Raw genomic sequence first — 7,841 nt, forward strand, 5'->3', positions numbered from 1 at the left:
ATAATCGTTTAATGAAAGAATTATAGTTGTTGGGGTTGATGCCCTAAATCTCGTGGGTCCTGTAGTTTGTAATTGTAATATACAAACATTTTATTTATTTAATAAAATATGAGATGTTTTATTTGACATTTAGTAGCGTTAACCCACAAACTAATAAACTAACATCTAAAGTTATCTTTTGTAGCCTAAGCATGTGTGTAGAGACATACAAGTGAATCATGTTTAACTGATAACCTAAATGATTTGTAGTGATAAGGCTGGGTACCTTATCCTGGTGGCACAACAAATACGACCCGTTTTATAGATGTTACAATTGTTGTAGAGTGCTACAAATGATTTGATCATGATCATTCACGTGGAGACATGTGAGTGGGGTATTCTATACAAAAAGATTTGTATAAGATTGAACCACGAAATGACTAGTCTCAATAAGCCTACCATTTTGGGGATTCGTCTGGTTTGGGAGATGGGAACACAATTACACAAGACGAAATCCATTCATTTCCTAACATTTGAGTAAGTAGATAAATTGCTCCTTTAAGGGCTGAGACTTGAACAATGTGGTGCCACACCCTTCTTGGCCCAAGTGGGGTTTGGTCATAGTTGGATTGTGGTTTATTGTTCATTAGAGGGATGAATGATACTTTAGATACAACTATAGGGGCAAAACGGTAATTTTGGCCCAACTGTACTTCCTAGCAATTTGTGAAGGTAATCCTACTGTTGACTGGTTATATCCAATGGACACATAAATATATTTGTAGTGCGAAAAGTGCAGCTGTCAATCTTTAGTGAAGTGACCGACAGTTAGTGGATGTTGAATAATTTAATTAAAGAAGTTTAATTAATTATGTAAGTACAAGGAGCTTCAATCCACAAATCTACAAGGTCTCCTCTGTAGCTCAATAAGGATTATCGAGAATTAAATTTGGATTAATTTGAATTGTTCAAATTCAAATTAATTGAGGGAGTTAATTATAAGTGTTATAATTAATTTAAATTAATTATATATGATATAATTAATATAATGTATTCAATACATTATAATATAAAGTTTATTTAGAGAGGAATTAAATATTTAAATATGATTCAAATACTAATTATATGAATCATTTATATTAAATACTATACATTATTGAGAAAATATAACTATAGGTTATACTGTATTTGAAACAATATAAAAACTATAGGTTATGTGTTATATATAATATAATATATAGTTATATATACATCTAATAAGTTAATTACCATATATATATATATATATATATATATTTAAATTAAATTAATTTTAATTTAATTTTTTAAATTTCAAAATTAAAGGGAAGGAAATAACTACCCTTAATTCTCTCAAGCACTAACATGTGGTGGTTTTTGTTTCTTTTCTCTCTTATTCTTCTCTTTAGAGTTGATACAAAAAAGTAATTCTTTGTAATTTTTAAAAAGGAGATTACACTAAATTATCTCTTAAATTCTTTTCTTCCCTCTTCCAAATTCTCAGAGTCCACACGTTCCTGAGAAATTTTCATCCCAAGAGAATACGGAGATCTCACTTGTGGTGGTGGTCATTTTGGATCGTGATCGAATAGGGGAAAATTCGTGAAGAAATTGATTTCTTCAAGTGGCGTATTTCTCTCAACCCTCTCTCTTTGTTTTTTTTAAGAAGCATGCTGTAATTTTTTTCTTGTTAATACATAATTGTATGTTATGTAATTTCATTGTTCTGTGAAAATAAAAAATTGGGTCGATCCTCGCTTCCGCTACGGAACATAAAAAAAAGAATAGGATAATAATTTGTGATATTCACTACAGGAGATGCTCAAGTTTGATGAAAATGAACCCATATTTTCATTTAAAAAAACACATTCCAAACTTTTTCTTCAAGCCACTGTTTGGTATTTTTTTTTTAAGGGATAGCATTGATAATTTTTTTTGTCAGTTCTAAAGGTGTATTGTTATTTCTAAAGAGCTCCCTTCTTGTTTTAGTTTTTGTGTACATTTATCAAACATTGTTTTAAGATAAAACCTATAGAATTTAACCCATAACACCTAAATGAAAGACTTGTAGCACCCAAAAAGAAATCAAACCCATTAAGGATTTAAAAGCATGTGCTTAAAAAGTAAAGTTTATGATCATCATTTGAGAATTTCATTCTGGAGGATGTTTAAGTTTGATGAAAATGAACCAGTGTGAGTTGCATTGACTATTTTTCGTTGGTTTTAACGAAGTACCATTTATTTGGAGTGGAATGAATTCCGCTAATGTACACTTTAGATGAAATCTGGATTGACCATAGGGTTGCCGTCTCTCATGCCATTGCAAAATTGGGGGTTCGCAACAAATGGCCTATTATGTAGAGCTCCCTATTTGTTTTAGTGTTCGTTTATATTACTTTAGAGATTTTTGTAGAGATAAAACTCCAAAGATTTCAATCTATAATCTTTAAATAAAAGGCCTATAACACCAAAAAAAAAGAAAAAAGAAAAAAGAAAAAAGAAAAAAAGAAACCTCATAACAGTTTAAAAGCACGTTGTTAAAAAAAAAAAAAAAAAAAAAAAAAAACCTAAGTTCTGATCATCATTTGAGAATTTTACCATGGGATGTTCCAATTTGCTAAAAGCGAATCCATAATTTTAGTTAAAAACCACAATAAAAAACTTATTATTATTTTTTCTCTAGACACTTTTTGGTCTTTTTAAAAAGGGTATTATGGGCCCTTTTTGGTTGGTCTTAAAAAGGTATCATTAAAAATTTCTATAGACCTCTCTTCTTATTTTAGTTTTACACTCGAATCGATTGATCTAGAAATGTGGCAGACTCTCCTAATCTAATTAATTAAACGATAACCTATTTAATTATAAACTAGCCAACAAGCTAGACACGATAGTATTTCATACTCATCAATTAGCCACATTAAACTTAGGTATCGATTAGGACGGTAAATTAAACTAATCAGGTCCAATTTTATCATTTTTCTAATCCTAAGATTGATTATGATCAAGACGATGAACTTGGTAATGACAACGATTCAAACATAATCATAGTTTAATTCAACCTATCACTACTCAAGTTAAACATGCATTTGTTACAATTATGGATAATCCTCGACATACATAGCATTGTTGAACAAAGGATACAAAGTTGTCAATTTAATCTACTTAACATGGTCATATTAGGATTAAAAAAAAAAGGAAAACATGCAAACCAGAAAACAAACTTTTAAGTGCCAGCATTTCAACGTTGCTCGTCAATTTTTTCGAAGCGTCATGATACTAATGAGTCATTTAAGTAATATTTTATTTGTAATAATAAATTAGAGTAAAAGTTCAAAATTATTAAATGTGATCTTGAATAGTATATGATCAACATAGCGATAGAACATGTTGAAAAAATAACACAGAGATTCTATAGCATATGAACAAGTTGAGTGTCTTATACTGATGATATCCATACGACTCACTTTGTAATTATTACAAATAATTTGATCCAAATTATTCATGTGAAAACATGTGAGTAGAGATATCATATACAATGAGTTTATATAAAACTGGAATCTAAAGTACTTAGTCTCATTTTAATCTCAATCTTAAACGAGTTATGAACGGTTGGGATGGTTTGTCCTTTAATTTTCATGTGTGAGAATAACTTTGTAATCGGTTCAATAATCCTACCATTTTTAGAACTTACCAAATAGAGAGTTGAGAACATAATTCCACAAATGAAATTTACTACTTATCATATAGAAAAACCAGGTGAAAAGTTTCTTAAGTTTTGATTTCAGGACTGGAATAATGGGACCCATCTCTCTTTGGCCCAAGAGAAACTTGATTTTTGATTGAATCATAAACATATTGTTCATTAGACATCAACAATATCTAATGTGCAAGAGGTAATTACAAAGGTAAAACAAATATTTGATCCAGTCATAAGCATGGACAATTTGTGAAGGATTAACTTGCTTGTAATTGGAGTCACTGAATCTCGAAATACAATTGACTTCATAATCGTTGCATCATTCTATCACAGTTAGAACCAATCTTGTCACTCAGCCGCTTATCCACGTTAGCAATTATTCCTCTGGGAGCAAAGCTATGCTCTTCGCTCTTTCCACGAAAAAACAAGGTACATTTTGACAAAGGAACAATTAAGAAGCATGACGTTTAAGGAAATTTTCTTTTGGGTTGGCAATGTAACAAGTATATAATCACATCCTGGATCATAGACTACTTTTAGAAAATTATAATGAAAACATGCTCCAATAACTACTCAAGTTGTTCTTATTAGATCACAGACCTGTAAATAATTGTCAATGAATCCAAACATTTACAACCATTCATAATTCTTCAAAATAACTTTTGAAAACTGTTTGTCTGTACAAGCTAGCAAACCATCCATTTTGTTTTCAGTTGTCTATTTCTAAATAATAAAGCTTGTCTACAAAGTAAGAAACAACTTTTAGAGCCTAAAGAAAATGAAGGGTGGTTCCTCAAGAACTTCCATCTGTTCTACCAATTGTCAAAACAGCTTCAGAAAACTCCCAACCAAGGAGAAACAGAAATGGAAATCTAAAGATAAAAACCACGCGAGGGAAATGAAAAAATTCCATAATTTATGAAATGCAGAAGCAAATTTAACTTGAATAAGGGTTTGAGAGTACCTCGTTCCATCGTTCGTTGCTGGTGTATGAAGCACATATGTAAAGTAGTGAAACAGCTCTAACTTAAGTTCCATCAAATCTTTGCGAAACCAACCTATAATTCGTGTCATTTTTGCGTGAATGATCCCTAAGATGTACTAAGCTCCTAAGTACTGGCTAAGGAGCTGACTTTTTAGAACAAAACTCAGTCCTGACTCTTTTATAGAAGTTTTTCTTTTTCTTCTTTCATAACTAGATAGAGTGAGTTTAGAGTAACAAGCATTTCATCACTCTTCGAAGAAGCAGAAAGTGCTTCAAACACTTCAAAGTATATCATCTAATGTGTTATTAGAATCTTCAAACGCATCTTTTACTATACATCCAAATATGTTTTAGAGTTAGAAATAACTTTTGGAGTCTGTTTTTAATGAAACACATTTAAAAATACTACTCTCAATAATCAATTTTAGAAAATCATCACAGTGAGTTTAATAGAAATTTGAAAATAGCAAAAAAAAAAGAAAAAAAAAAGTTTTTTAACTCATTAAATACACTTACCAAAATTTTCATGACGTTTGGTTACTTGGCCATTAACGAGTTTAAAAATCATAACGAAACTTTAAGTCACTTTAATTATTCTAACTACTACATAATTACTTCGCCCAATCTTCCAAAAATGTTTAGGAAAAGTATTCCCCTTAAAATGACAACTCTTTAGAACTAATAAAATTGTTCTTCCCTCCAAATACATATATTTATAAATAGCAGATCTGTGACAATAGCTTCACTTTTTACAAGCAACTCAACCCACAAGTAAACAAAAACAGAATGGTGTCGACCAATTTTGTAGACCATAACTCTCAAAACGCCCTTAATTTGCCCTTTTTTCTTCTCTCTTTTTTACTGTTAGCCCAAAACTGACAAATTGGAAATCAAAGGCAATGGGGAAAATCAAAATCAATATCAATTTGGGGACAGCAAAGGGACTGAAAAGTAAAGAAAGAATCAACACGTATAGAACCAACCAAGAAAACTAAAATTGGAGTGAAGCCCATTGGGAAGAACAGGGTGGGGGATCATTGCACGCAAAAATGACAAGAATCAGAAGCTGGGAATTGAAAATTGACAATTCAGATACTGGAAATCAATGAAAGTTAACAGAAATTAGGCAGCGAAATCGAAACAATATCTTGGCTGCACCAAATAAAAAGTAACGATCCGACTAGAAAAGGATTGCATACCTGAAGCTTGAAATCGGATGGGAAGGACAAAGAAGAAAGGGAAGGCAAAAGGGAATTGATTTCTGTTAGGGTTTGTATAATGTGTATACCGATTTGGAAGGTGGGACCGTGGGAATCGTAATTACCATATTTGGTGGAATTTCTGACCATTTCTTTTCGAATTGGGGATTTGGAATTTTGGTATTATAACTTTATAAATAACTCCAAATCAAATCTCACCTAGATTTTGAATAATATACAAGCTAGTCTCTGCTGGCTTTTTGCCACGTCATTTTCTCGTGAAATTATCAAAATACCTCATTTTCAAATTTTTTTCTTGTCCATTTCAACTTATTACTAGAGAATCGAAGTTTTGTGATTTCTCGATAATCTAGAGAAATGAGACCTCGCTCTTTGTTCGTTCCCACTTCTTGATCCCCGATCTTCATTTGATTCCCAAGGACGCTTAGTTCGCTCAATTTTTTCATTGATTTCACCTGACAATGATGCAAGTAGAATGCTAAATTATTTGGACAACCACCTTATAAACATTAGTATTTTGTATTTTTTTTAGAAAAATCTCATGAGTGTCGCACCATCTAGAATTGTCTTGGTCAAATTGTTACAATTTTGTAACTCAAAATTTTAATTTTATTTAATAACATTGTGATATTGACACCCAAACCTTGTTTTTGTTTCATATTAACTTTGACAAATTGTATTGAATGACTTCAAATATATGTTGGTTGTCTTTTCAAATTCAATTAAAAAACTATAACCTGAATTATTTAATTGATACTATATCGAAATATAAGATTGTATGGTTGAAATTAGTAGAGGTAACACTATCTTGGGCTCTAAAATCTAAATAGGGGTGGCAAAAGATGACTTTTTCTTTGCTAACGTCAGCTCCATTAATAACCACAATAATTGGACCAATATATATTTTTAAAGGAAACAACCATAAAGGACCGATAGTTTAAGGACTATAAATAATAAATAAAATAATAATAAATTATAATATAGAATATATATTTATAAAGTTTGTATTTCATGTTGAAAAATATTCTAATTTTCAAAAGTTATAATCAAACCTTAAACTTCAAAAAAAAAAAAAAAAAAAAAAAAATTGTCAGTACTTTTTTTTAAAAAAATATCCATATACTTTTAAAAATTTTATTAATAACGTTAAACTTATATATTTTTTAATAATATTCTTACAGTTAGTATATAGACAAAAAATATTAGTAATTTGTTTCAAAATTTATTTGAATTTTCAAAAGTGGTAAGAATACTAACGTTAGCTTTTTTTAAAAAAACTAAAAATGTCCTTAATCACATTTAGTATGGGGATGGAAACCATTTTTGCACTCCCATCACTTTCCTCTTCATTTTTCTCTCTTCTCTAATAGAAGATGATGACAATATCGTATTGCTGAATTTTGAAGGGAGATTTGATTTTGAGTGTTCATAGAATTTTGTGGGATTTTATATTTTCAGTTGAATTTTTGTATCCCATTTGTTTACTAAGAAAATTGGTATAAGAATTAGACAAAAGGAGGAAAAATGTGAGTATATATATGGAGAAAAGAAGAAGGGTACCTATACGAGTTGTTAAATTGGTTCTTTCCTAATTCAAAATAACTTCAAAGAAAAATGGACTAATTTGGTGTTAATTTTTTTTAATATTTATGTTTGGATATGATAAGAAATTATAAAACCCTCCTATTTATTTAAAATTTTGATATTCAAGTAGATAGAAAAAAAAAAAAAAAAAAAAAAGAGAAATGAGAAGATTTAGAGATCATTGAAGAATGAAAGAATGAGACTAAAAGAGTATTGAAGAAGTGAGAGGAAAAAAAAAATGGGGGAACCATTGAAGTAGAGGAGAGGGAAAATGTAAGATGGAGGTGATGAAGGTGTAGATAATAAAAAGTATTCGTCTATCTTCTAGTGGTAAGATACTTTTAATCTGTTTTTAAGT

At 30.0% G+C, this 7,841-nt stretch overlaps 1 long non-coding RNA gene across 1 annotated transcript; it reads right to left on the reverse strand.

The window, feature by feature from the left end:
• Positions 1-3,785: 3,785 nt before the first annotated feature.
• LOC120088867 (uncharacterized) lies at positions 3,786-6,069 on the reverse strand. Its single transcript, XR_005485053.2, has 2 exons — positions 5,879-6,069; positions 3,786-5,774 (listed from the first exon to the last, which is right to left on the reverse strand). It is a non-coding gene; the product is annotated as an uncharacterized LOC120088867 (long non-coding RNA).
• Positions 6,070-7,841: the final 1,772 nt, after the last annotated feature.

Source organism: Benincasa hispida, chromosome 10 (assembly GCF_027475165.1).
Source record: "Benincasa hispida cultivar pf3 chromosome 10, pf3_genome.v1.1, whole genome shotgun sequence".
NCBI classification, from domain to species: Eukaryota; Viridiplantae; Streptophyta; class Magnoliopsida; order Cucurbitales; family Cucurbitaceae; genus Benincasa; species Benincasa hispida.